Source organism: Myotis brandtii, unplaced genomic scaffold (assembly GCF_000412655.1).
Source record: "Myotis brandtii unplaced genomic scaffold, ASM41265v1 scaffold455, whole genome shotgun sequence".
Taxonomy (NCBI): Eukaryota; Metazoa; Chordata; class Mammalia; order Chiroptera; family Vespertilionidae; genus Myotis; species Myotis brandtii.
The window spans coordinates 2756189-2770002 of record NW_005367384.1 but is presented as its reverse complement, the minus strand read 5'-3'; positions in this window follow the sequence as shown (position 1 = coordinate 2770002).

Here is a 13814-nt window from a genome sequence, read left to right as displayed (position 1 = left end):
CCCTCTCCTTCCGTCAGGCTGCGGCTCAGCAGTTCGCAGCCCGCGCGCCCATCCTCACTGTCGTGTTTGTGCTGCTCCGATAGAGGGTCCTGTTTGTGGCTTTTGTTTTCTTTCCTTGTTTGGCTAAAAGGGTTTTTTCCCCCCCGTTTAAGAGCTGGACCGCCCCCCCCCCCCCAGGGTAACTCCTGAAACCAGTGTCCTATGCTTCCCGCCCTCGCTCCCCACCTGGCCCTGACGGTAACTTTGCAAGCAGCCAACTTTACTTTCTCTGACCTTATTATTTTGCGGAATTAACGCCGGCGGCATTAAGGGATAGGATTGAGGGACTGAGCTGGAGAACGAGGAAAGAAAAGGGAAGCCTACTCAGGGAGGCTCTTGCTGGGTTGTTTGGCGATTGAAGGGTGATGGCACATAACCTTCAGCCGGCCACCCAGTCAGGAGGTGTAGACTGTGGTGGTGGGAGACTTCCCGGGGGTCAGAGTGAGTGAAGAGCCTCTCTCAGCTGGTCCTGGCCGCCAGGGGCCTCTCCCTGAGAGAGCTGCTTTGTGGTCAGTATTGGAGGCAGGAGAGCTGAGTGATTCTGTGGTGTAAGAAAACCCAGGTGTGTCTTTGTGTCCACACCTCCAGTGGCGTTACTGGAATGTGGAGTGCCTGTTAGTGAAGGATATAGATAACGCTTCTTCCTGGAATTCCCCGCCTGGTCCTCCAACAATGAGCAGGGATCCCATTATGAAGAATTTTATGGGTGCCATGCAGTGGGACCGTGAGGTGGGGGTGCAGACAGGCAGGAGAGAGGCCCTGGCAGGATGCTGTAACTTTGCTCAGGGATTATCAAGCAGCAAGACACAGGAAGTGACAGTGCGTGGGAAGGAGACCAGGCCATTCTGACTGTTCCTTGGACCCATCCCAATGGCTTTCAAACTTTTTTTGACTGTGACCCACCCTATGAAATGAATTTTACATCACAACCAATACACTCACATGGATACATATGTAACTCAGACAAAAGTTTCATGAAATAGTACCAATCCCTTCTATATGTAGTGCACACAGGTATTTTCTATTCCATTTGTTAAAAAAAAAAAAAGTTTTTAAATGCTATTCACATATGGTTAGGCCTCCCAGAGACCAGTAGTTTGAAAAACTGCTCTTTTTTGACCAAAGTAACCCTTACTAGTTAGACAAAACAGATACTTTGTAACTAATATATTCATTATGCCCTACCCCATACCTGCAAGTAAATATAGCAGGGCCTCAAGTAGCATTGTTTCATTCAACTAGTTTGGTTATAACGTTGATGGGGTGGGGAGGGGGATCAATTCCTGGCTAAGGCCACCATCTGTGGAGTTTTCACATTCTCCCTATCTCTTCGTGGGTTTTCTCCAGGGACTCCAGCCCCACCCCCACTCCTACCCCCACCCCAGAGATGTGCACATGAAGTGAAGGGCATTGCTAAGTGGTCCCAGTCTGAGTGTGTGGATGTTAGTGTGTCCTGCCATGGAAGGGCATCCTGTCCATCGTGGATTCTCACCTGCGCCCTGAGCTGCCGGGAGAGGGTCCTGCCACCTGCTACCCTTAACTGGATCCTTTGTTTGTATTAATTTTCCTTAAATGCATGTATAGCTAACATTTATTTCAACGTTTAATATTTGAAGTATTTTGGGTCTTTAATTAGAACTTTGGTGATGTTTTTGTTACGAGAAATATGGCATAGGAGCTTAATTCTTTTTTATACCTTTTTTACCCTTTGGTAAAATTGGTTTCGTTATATGTCATTTTGCTTTAAAGTCACAGTTTCCAAAACCCTAGAGACAATGTTAAGTGAGGCCTTACTGTTGATGGGAGCGTGAGATTCATTCTGTGAAGTGTTAGGGTAATAGAAGAAATGGAACATTAACAGTGATTCAGCAGTGGTAGCTCTGATGGCAGAGTTTAGGGAGGGGAAGGAGAAAAGAAAATCCTGTATTAACCACAGATGGAGTTGATAAAATTAAAAAGCAGAGCTGAGACCCGCCCTGCCTTGTCAGCCACAGCTGGTGAGCATGGTTTTGTGGGTTTGTGTGATATAGACACAGGTGTGTATGCGTAATGGTTTTCAGATTAAGGTTAGTGTGGAAAGAAGGCATTGTAAATGATACCTGGACATTTACTTTATGTAGGCAGGCATTTTGCTACAGTGGTGTTTCATTTGATTCTAATCACCGCTGTTATTTGGTGATCATTTATACCCAGTTTATACATGAGAGTATAATTCTTCTGGAAACAGAAGAGAGTAATTCCTTTATACATTTAGATATAAGGTTTGGAAAGCTGGGTTGGGCATCTGTAGGAAAAATCTGAGAAGAGGGTAGAGACATAAAAAGATGTTCTTTTCATGGGACTCATAGTTGAAAATGATAGTTGTTGGATCTATAAATGGAGTGAGGACTTAGGAGCTTGTGCGCACACGCACACCCAGGCGTTCGCACACTCCGTCTTTATCTGGAGCAGGGAGGCCCTAGGATGGCGGTGCTGGCCATCTGGGCTACAAAGCTGCTATTGAAACTGGGCCCCGATGCTAACGATGCAAGCTGGTGGGAGAGGTCGGCAGCCAGAATATTGCTTTTTCATGTGTTCAACCCATTATTTAGAGCCTTGATTTAAAGTCTTTATTTTGCTCTTTGGGTTTCTAGTAAAATGTTCTTTTCTCTGCTTAATTAAGGGAAAAGATATTGCCACATTTGGAAATCATGCTTCTGTCTGTCTATGGAGGTGACATAGCTGTCTCACCATGAGACTGAGGACTTGTGTGTGCGCCTGAGGCAGATAAAGCTTCGGATCTACAAAGCATGACACCTGTGAATCTGCCCCATTGGACTGTTTCTTTATAAGATTCACTTTGAATGGCTACATTTTCCCCAGAGTTATTTTGTGGGTGTGTGTGGGGGGAAATTTCTGTGCTGTGTCTGTGTGTGCATTGGGGCAGCGTTGAGGGGAGGATGGCTGAAGCAAAGAGAACCCATTGAGGTTTTTAAAATGTTTCTATTCCCTTCGTTCTCCTGATTAGGGATGAATTACTACTACCTGTTCTTCCCTCAGTCTCTACCAGTGCCTAAATTACATCTAAACACCTATTTAATTTAGTGCATCTGAATGTTCCTATGTTTATGTCAAATGAATGCTCCTATGTTTATGTCAAATGAGTGTACAAAGATCACTCACACTAATTGTAGTCTGCATGTGCTTTCTGTGTAGTCAATGACATATGAACATTTTTCTTTTAAACAGTGGAGATGGTGGAGGTGCACCGGGGTTAGGGCTAGGTTGTTGTCTGGGACATGACTTGGATACTGCCCAGGTCATCTGACTTGTGCAAACAACAAATGGCTCCAGCCATGGGTGGGAAAGTGATAAAGAGGAATGGGAATGGAAAATTTGGAGCATAACTTTGAGATGCGAAGAGCAGTCCTGAGAATGACAGGCTGAAAGAGGCCAAGAGAAGGCCAGTTCTGAGAGCCAACAGGAAGGTCTCTTAGGATGATCAACTCTGTTGTGTCCTTTCTCTGAAGTTTCCATCTGATGCCAATGATACAGTTGTGGTTAATTTCACTAGTCCTGCAGTGTGGAGTCTTTTCCAGGTGACTCACCTGCTGTGGTTTTCAGGGAGAAGTCAGTTTGTGGCCATCTGCTGTGAATTCCGCTTCTTCTCTTGAAAGTCTATGGAGGGTAAAGTAGGAGTGGGAGTTCTAATGCCCACTGGGTATTGAGTGCCCACCGTGTGTCAGGAACTAATCCTTCCAACAATCTTCTAGACTGTAATGATGAGAAAAACTGACGAACAGAGCCTACCTCATCTTACCTCACGGGGTAGAGAGGGACAGAGCCCAGAGGCGATCCAGCCCAGCCTGTCTCCAGTGCCTGACCTCCTTCCCCACACCGCACCGCCCAGGGTAAAACGATACGGGGTCTGAGAAATGGAAGGGTTTTTCCATGTCAACTGAATGCACTGGAATTCAGGCCTGGATGGCATGTGGCTGACTCAAAACCGCCAGGATGAGTTTCTCTCTGCTCCAAGTTTCTTTACTGCCTCTTTGTTCCTCTGTTTTGGAAATCTCCTCATTCTAGGTGATTTTAAGACTACATATTTAAAACTAGTTAAGAACAAAAATGAAATGATATGGGCTACTTACTTTTCTGGTGTTGGATTGTGAACCAAATAATCGTTTGAGGTCTCTTCCATGTGGCGTAGGGGCCATGGATTCTTGCCTTTATTCATGAGGCAGGATTCCTCTCTTTCCCCTTTGGAATTAGGGCACATACACTAGTATATGCTGATGGGAAGAAGCTGTGGAAAGAGTGAAAATCAAGGCATATGTTGGAGAGGGGAAACCTGGGTACAGGGAGCTATAACCAGACCTTCCACTGAGGCAGCCACTGCTTATGACATGAAGACAGCAACAGGAAGTTCTTGATTGGGAAACACCCAACAACAAAAGAGAAGGAGGAAGGAAAGTCACGTATTTCCCATTAGAAAGAGATCATTTTGGTTCAAGATCATTGCCTTTTCTACTTTAAATATACTGTATGAGATGAACTTTCTAACAGGCGGCAGCAACTAATGTCTATTCTCCCTAAAGAAATGGTGGTTGATGGAATCCAAATATGCCTGGGTGTGGTCATTAGGCAGCCCTGTATGTGGATAGGTCAGAATGTATCTGACCTAGCGTAGGAGCTTGTGACACATCAGCCCTGGGAGGCCCTCACGCAGAGCTGCCAGGCTGACCTTGGAGTGGCAGGTACGTCTGCAGCCAGGACCAGCAATGCCCCCTGGGTAATTGAGCTGCCAACCCAATAAGCTGTTAGTCCACGTTCCTTTAAACAGGGCTTATTTGCTTTTGCAGGAGCATGAGTTATGTTCCACCAATATTTGCTGAATGACTGGCTGAGTGTACACAATGCAGATTGGCATTTTACAAGGGGACAGCCTCATGCCGTCATGTGGACCCCTCCTCAGAAGTCTCTTTGCAGCTAGAGGCTAGGCAGGACTTGCAGATACCTGCCATAGGCCCAGAAAAGGGTGAATGTGGAGATGGAAGGAGAGAGAATTAAGGGGAAACGGCACTGTCAACCGTGATGCATCTCTCTTTGATTGACTACCCCTGAGTGAGCCCTTCTGTTGAATCCGTCCAGGCCCCAGGTTCCTGGCTGAGCTCCTCAAGTGCGGTGAGCATGTTTGCAAAACCAAAGGGCTTGGCGTGTGAAGACAGCCTGGGAGAGGGAGTGTTGAGGTTTACTAGCAGTAAATGGCTTGCCGCAAGGATTCCTGTGTTCGAAAAATCACTCTCCTTTAAGCTCTACAAGTTTCTTATACTAACTGGTTTCCAATATCTGAGAATAGTGGAATATTTCTGTTAAAGGATGACCTTTAGTCATGATGCCTCTTCATCCCCCTGTTTATAACACATCACCTCAATTGTTTTTTTTACTTTTGCAAAGGCCCTTATGCTTGCCTTATGTTTTTACACATCTCTATTATTTCAATTATGTTCTCCAATTTGTATGTTGAAATATTTTAAACCCCAGAGAATCTGGAAGAATAGTACAGTGAAAACCTATCTTTCATGAGAGTCCTCACTTGTTGGCATTTTACCTTATTTGCTTTATCCTTATGCAGTCAGTTCTGCTGTAATGTGAAATATGCATTCACAAGAATCACTGTACTGTACAAATCATGCAGTAAAAGTCACAGGTTTACGAGAAAAATGGGGTCAGGGCACAACACTCAAAAACCGCCAGTGACCCATTAAAAATATGATAGGAACCTAATGAAAATGGGAGGACAGTTTTACATATGGTCAATAGTTTCATTCACACATACTCAAAATATGGCACTTTACCTGAAGAGAGACCTGAGATTTGCATATGAAGGTGAGTGTTGGAGGGATTGAGCTTGTGAGTTATTGTGAAATAGTGGATGAAGAGCTACGTGAAATTTGATGGAAGTAGTAATGCTGGAGGTGATTGCCATGGCTCATCACACACACAGTGAGCTGAGGCAACAGGCAGGTGTTTGAGGTTTGTATGGGGGGAGGCGTGCATTTTGCGTACTCCTATGTATCGCAGTTCAGCTGCGTGTAGTTTTCTGCATTCACGCTGTGAACCTTGTGGTTGAAATCACACATCACCAAACATAAAATCCCCTGTGATCTAATTGTTCCTTAATGTATCAATTGCTGTGGAACAAATCTGGCCAGCGTTATAGCAGAACTGACTATGTATAGATAAGCTTTTAAAATTACTTTGCTGAACTTTTGAAAGTAAGTTGCAGACATCATAACATTTCATTCTAAATTCTTCAGTATAAATTTTCTATGAATAAGGCATAACCACAATGTCACTACTGCCCAGGCTTAATTAACCTAGGTTAATTTATCTATTAATTTTTTTTTAAAATTATTTTTTAGAGCAGTTTCAGGTTTATAAAAAACTGAGCAGAAAATACAGAGTTTCTATGTACCACTAGAGGCCCAGCCCACAAAATTGTGCACGGGTAGGGTTCCTAGGCCTAGCCTGTGATCAGGGCCATCTTCGGCCCACTCACCAGTCCCCAGTCCCACCCCACTGCCACCGCCCACCCTGGTTCCCCATTGGCCATCTGGCGATCTATCGAAGCCTGCGGGACTGGGGGGTAAGGGGGTGGAACCAAGAGGTCAGCCATTCTGCCTTCTCGCCAGTACCAGTCCCGCCCCACTGCCACCACACACCCTGGTTCCCCATTGGTCATCCAGCAATCAAAGCCTGCAGGCTGGGGGGATGGACCGAGAGGTGGTCAATACACCTCATAGCAACTGGTCAATCAGTCATTCTGGTTGTTACGCCATTATGGTCACTGGCCTTTTATTATATAGGATTGTTTCCCCTAATATTGACATTTTGCATTAATGTGATATATTTGTTACAGTTGGTGAACTAATATTGATATCTTATTAACTAAAGTCTGTAGTTTACATTAGGGTTCACTCTTGGTGTTGTACTTACTATGGGTTTTGAAACATGTATAATGTTATGTATCCACCATAGCAGTATCATGCAGGATAGCTTTACTGTCTAAAAATCCCCTGTGTTCCAACCACTCATGTTTTCTTTCCCTTGATCTTTTTACTATCTCTATGGTATTTTTCTTTTCCAGAATGTCATAAAGTTAGAATCTATATAATCTATATATATAAAACCCTAAAATGCAAATAGACTGAACGGCAGAACAACCAAACAACCAGTCGATATGACGTGTGCTGACCACCAGGGGGCATGCATGTAACAGGGCAGGTGTCGGCCGTGGCAGGATGGTGGAGCAGGTGAGCATGGGCCAGACCAAGGCGGGGCGCCAGTCGCTGTCATCAAGGCAAGCCTCTGGTGGTTACTGAAAATTCTTTGCTCCCATGCGCCGTGGTCCCGCCCGGCACTCACATCTGCTGCCAGCGCCGGTCCCACTTGGCCCACTACTGGCGCCAGAGCTGCCGCTTGCACCCGCCTCCAGTGCCTGGTGCTGGTCCCAATCACTTGGTGCCGTCAGCAGGTGCAAGCAGTGGCTGCCGGCCCTGATCACCCCTGAGGGCTTCTCCACCTCCCCCGGCTCCTGAGGGGCGATCGGGGTAGCAGCCACCACTCGCACCCGCTGACGGCACCGGCCCCATTCACACCCGCTGCTGGTGCCAACCCCAATCGCTCTGCGTCATCAGCGGGTGCGAGTGGGCTGGCGCCATCAGTGCATGGGAGCGGCGGCAGTGGGAGGAGGGCTGCCAGCAGACGGAGGCCTGGGGGCCATGGTGGAAGGGGTCAGGCAGGGGTGCAGAAGATGGGCCGAGACCCGCCCCTGTGCCCACCGCAGCCTTGCGGCCCACAGGTCCTTTCAAGATGCACGAATTTGTGCACTGGGCCTCTAGTCTATATAATAAAAGCCTAAGCAACCATTACGGCAGAACCATCAAAACGACTGGTTGCCATGATGCGCACTGACTACTAGGGGGAAGATGCTCAAAGCACCAGTGGTTAGTGTGCTGTGGGAGCGCTGCTCATCCAGAAGCCGGGCTCACGGCTGGCGAGCGCAGTGGTGGTGGCAGGAGCCTCTCCCACCTCCATGGCAGCACTAAGGAGCAGCGAGCCAAGTGGTAAGGAATAGTGAGCAGGCAGGCAGTAAGGAGTGGACTGTGAGAGAGATGTCTGACTGCCGGTTTAGGCCCACTCATGGGGAGCGGGCCTAAGCCAGCAGGCGGACATCCCCTGACGGGTCCCAGACTGTGAGAGAGCGCAGGCCGAGCTGAGGGAACCCCCCACCTTCAGTGCATGAATTTCGTGTACCAGGCCTCTAGTCATATAATATTTGATTATTTTCAGACTGGCTTCTTTTACTTAACAATATACATTTAAAGTTCTTTCCTGTCTTTCCATGGCTTGATAGCTAATTTATTTTTATTGCTGAATAGTATTTTATTGTACAGACAGTCCACAGTCTATTCACCTGTTGAAGGACATCTTAGTTGCTTACAGTTTGGGGCAATTATAAATTAAACTGCTGTAAACGTTCATGTGCAGGCTTTTGTGTAGACATTAGTTTTCCACTCATTGGTTAAATACAAAGGGGCACACTTGCTGGATCATATGTAAGAGTATGTTTAATTTTATAAGAAACTGCAAAACTGTCTTCCCAAGTGGCTGTACCGTTTTGTACTCCCACCAGCAATGACTGAGAGTACCTGTTGCTCCACATCCTCACCAGCATTTAGAATTCTCTGTGTTTCAGATTTCGGCCATTCTGATAGGTATGTAGTAGTGTCTTGGTGTTTGAATTTGCATTTCCCTGATGACATATGATGTTGAGCATGTCTACATATGCTCATTTGCCATCCATATATCATTTTTGGTGAGATATCTGGTCATATCTTTTGCCCATTTAAAAAAATGGGTTGTTTTCTTAGCGTTGGGTTTTAAGATTCCTTTGTGTATTTTGGATATAAGCCTTCATCAGATATGTTTTCGCAAATATTTTCTCCCAGTCTTTGGTATGTTTTTTGTTTTCCTAACAGTGTCTTTCATAGATCAGAAGTTTTTAATTTTAATGAAGTACAACTTGCCATTTTTTTTCTTCAGAGATCATGCTTATGGTGTTATATCTAAAAATTCATTGCTAAACACAAAGTCTCCTAGATTTTCTCCTATATTACTTTATAGAAGCTTTATAATTTTGTATCTTACATATAGATATACTATTCATATTGAGTTAATTTTTGTGAAGGGTGCAAAGTCTTTGTCTAGATTCATTCTTTTGCATGCAGATGTCCAGTTTTCAGCACCGTTTGTTGAAAAGACTCTTTTCTTCATTGTATTGCCTTTGCTCCTTGGGCAAAGATCAGTTAACTATTGTTGTGGGTCTACTTCTGGGTTCTTCTGTTCCATTGATCTGTTTGCCTAATCTTTCGCCAATACCACATTCCTTTTTTTTTTTGATACATAGATTTTTTATATCTAACAATTTGAAAATACACATTTTTCTCAACTATACATGGAACATTTTATAAAAATTGATATGAACAAGTCATAGAGAACACATCAAAAATTTAAAAAATATTGTTAGGAATTATCTTTGACTACCACACAATGAAATTATAAGTTAATGTAAATAGATAAATTGTTAAAATTCCCCGTGTATTTTGAAAATGTAAAACCACACTGCTCAATAATTAATGCAAATTTAAAATACCTAGAACTGAATGATATGAAAACATTACATAGCAATATTTGAGGAATAAAGCAAAAGCAGACTTTGAAGAACATTTATATTTTAAATAGATACATGAGATAAGAAGTTAGAAAATGAAGAGAATAAACTACAGGGGAGAAATACATTTAAAAAAGGATAGATTTTCATGTACAGAGTAAAGACTGCTGGGATTTTTTTAAAATTACCATTTACATTCAATACTGTTTTGTACCGTTGCAGGAGTACAGCTTAGTAGACAGTCATATACCCTACAAAGTGCTCCCCCTGTTATCCCAAACAGCCACCTGGTACCATTACATATACAGTCAACAAAATATCATTGTTCCTTATGCTGTACTTTACATCCCCATGACTATTTTGTGACTGTTTGTACTTCTTAATCCCTTCACCCTTTTCACCCAGTCCCCCAGCCCTACTCCCCTGTGGCAACCGTTACTCTGTTCTCTGTATCTATGAGTCTGCTTCAGTTTTGTTTGTTTGTTTTTTCTCTTCTTTAGATCCCACATCTATATATATAAAAGCCTAAGTGACCAAATGAATGACCAGTCGACTGGTCACTATGACGCACACTGACCACCAGGAGGCAGACGCTCAATGCAGGAGCTGCCCCCTCATGGTCAGTGTACTCCCACAGAGGGAGCACCGCTCAGCTGACCGACGGGAGCACCGCTCTGCCAGACACCGGGCTCACGGCTGGTGAGCGCAGCTGCGGCCTGCAGGGATCAGGTCAAAACCAGCAGTCTGACACCCCCCAAGGGGTCCCAGATTGCAAGAGGGCACAGGCCAGGCTGAGGGACCCCACCAGTGCACAAATCTGTGCACCAAGCCTCTAGTATAAGTAAAATCATATGGTATTTCTTTCTCTGTGTGACTTATTTCAGTTAGCATAATACCCTCTAGTTCCATCCATGTTGTTGCAAATGATAAGATTTTATTACCAAGTAATATTCCATATTGTAAATATAGCATCACTTTTTTATCCACTTGTCTATTGATGAGCACCTGGGTTGCTTCCATATCTTGTTATTGTAAATAACACTGCAATGCACATAGGGGTGCATATATTCTTTCAAATTATTGTTTTGGGTTTCTTTGTATAAATACCCAAAAGTTGGATCACTGGGTCATAGAGCAGCTCCACTTTTAATTTTTTGAGGAAACTCCATACTGTTTTCTATAGTGGCTACACCAGTCTACATCCTCGCCAACATTTGTTATTTATTGATGATAGCCATTCTGACAGGGGTGAGGTGATATCTCATTGTAGTTTTTTTTGTGGGTTTTTTTTTAATCCTCGCCCAAGGATATGTTTATTGAGGAAGGGGGAGAGTAAGAAAGAGGGAGGGAAAGAGGCGGGGAGGGAAAGAAGCATTCATGTGAGAGACATCAATCTGTTGCCTCCCAACTGGGGATCGAACTCACAACCCAGATATGTGCCATGACCTGGAATTGAAGCCATAACCTTTTTGGTATATGGGACGATGCTCCAACCAGCAGAGCCACGGGCTGGGGCTCTTATTGTGGTTTTAATTTGCATCTCTGATAATTAGAGACATTGAGAATCTTTTCATATGTCTATTGGCCATCTGTATGTTCTCTTTGGAGAAGTGTCTATTCAGGTCCCCTGCCCATTTTTTAATTGGATTGTTTGGGGGGTGGGGGGGTTGGTGTTGATTTGAGTTCTTTGTAAATTTTAGATATTAACCCCTTCTCAGGTGCATCATTGGCAAATATCTTCTCCCATTCAGTGGGTTGTCTTTTCTTGATGGTTTCCTTTGCTGTGCAAAAGCTTTAGTTTGGTGTAGTTTCCTTTCCGTTTTTCCTTTTGTTTCCCTTGTATACCACACTGTCTTGATTCCCATGGTTTTATAGTAAGTCTTAGAATTGGATAGTATCAGTCCTCTGACTGTTTTTCTTAAGCATAATGTTGGCTATTTTGGGCCTTTTGCCTTTTCATATAAACTTTAGAATTAATTTGTCAATATCCACAAAATAACTTGCTGAGGTTTTGATGGAAATTGCCTTGAGTCTATAGCATAAGCAAATGTGAAATTTCCTCTGCTAAAATTCTTCCTAATATATCAGTTGTGTTACCCAAAGTCAGCATTATATCAGAACTTATTATATACAGATATACCTTTCTCCCCCTGAGCTTTTTGAAAGTTAATGGTGATTTTTCACTTCTAAGTACTTGTGTATAAGCCCCCTAAGAAGAAGGACATTTACCTATATAACCACTATTATTGACCCTAGAACAGTGGTCGGCACACTGCGGCCCCTTGAGTGTGGCTCTTCCACAAAATACCACGTGCGGGCGCGCACGTACAGTGCGATTGAAACTTCGTGGCCACACTCAAGGGGCCAAAGAGCCGCATGTGGCTCGCGAGCGGCAGTTTGCCGACCACTGCCCTAGGGTAATTAACATTAATTCATCAAAAAACATGCCTGTCCTCAATAAAGCTGAGGTTTTTTGTTTTTGTTTTTCTATTTTTATTTTGCTTTTAATTCCTGTCCTGTACTAATCACTGTGCTGTTGGGATGTGAAGATAAATAAGCAAAGTGCCTGCCTTTAAGAAATGCAGTCTCCTGCCCTGGCTGGTATGGCTCAGTTGGTTGAGTGTCATCCCATGCACCAAAAGATCATGGGTTTGATTCCTGGTCAGGACACATACCCACGTTGCTGGTTTGATCCTGTTTCTCTCCCTCTCCCTCTCTCTCTCAAATTAATAAAAACATTTTTTTAAAAGTTCAGACTCCTGCCCTGGCTGGTTTGGCTCAGTGGATAGAGCATCAGCCTGAAGGGTCCCAGGTTTGATTCCAGTCAAGGGCACATGCCCGGGTTGCGGGCTTGATCCCCAATGGGGGTGTGCAGGAGGCAGCCGATCAATGATTCTTTCTCATCATTGATGTTTCTAGCTCTCTCTCTCTCTCTCTCTTTCCCTCTCTCCCTCTCCCTCTCCCTTCCTCTCTGAAACCAATAAAAATATATTTAAAAAAAAATAAAAAATAAAAGTTCAGACTCCTGGGGAGACAGACATCTAAGACAGAGGTGATAAGCTGGGATGTACGAGGAGGCAAGGCCAAGCAAAGCGGAACGAGGAGGGAGGCTTTGAGAACCAGGCTGAGGATGGTTGCTTACTTCCACAGATCAGCTGCATCAGATAAAACATGGGTTCAGCCATGAATACCAGACCCAAATTAAGAGTGGTTGGATCAAGATCGCAGGTGGCTGGCCAGGGCGGGAATGCTGGCTCAGACCCAATGAGGTCATCCAGGGACCTTGACTCACAGTGGCTCTTGCTCCATCATCCCCTCCATGACAAGTAGGCGGACGCTGTCACCCTCATGGTTGAGAATAGCTTGTACCCACCTCTACATTCCCAGCAGCAGGGTAGAGGAAGGGGCATCATTCTCCTGCCCATTAAGCCACATTTTGTAAACTACACACCTCACTTCTGTCTACATTTCATTGGTTGAGTAAATGAGATGGCTAGAATTTACATAGACAGCCATATGTATATGCAAAAAGGGACTGAGAAACGTAGTTATCATTTGGAAGGCCATGTGCCAAGCTAAACGTAGAAGGGTCTGTTTCCTAGGAAAAAGGAAGAATGGATGCCAAGGGCCTACTTGCTGCCCCTTATCTACTAGCATGTCTATAAAATGTCCCTTAGATGCCCCTTAAAAATAGGTTTATTGGCCAAATAATTGTGGAAACGTTAAACACTGTATTCATTTCATAGAAATTCACAGTGCAGAGTAACATATAAAGGCTCTGAGAAGTTCTGCAATAATGTGTCCTGTCCATCTTTATATAACTTGTTTGGTTCAAATCCCTTTTTAAAAACTTGTTTTATTTTTTGCAGAAGCCCTGTCAACCTAAGCTTTGGGAAACACTACTTGGGGAACTATTGACGTTTTCTAGTTTGCAGCGATGCGAGCATTTTTACAGCACTTCTTCTCGTGATGTAGTCAACAGAAATGTGTGTTTCTTGTGTCAGTCAAAGGTTAATCCAAGAGAGAACCACTGGGAGATACATACAGGGATTTATTTCAG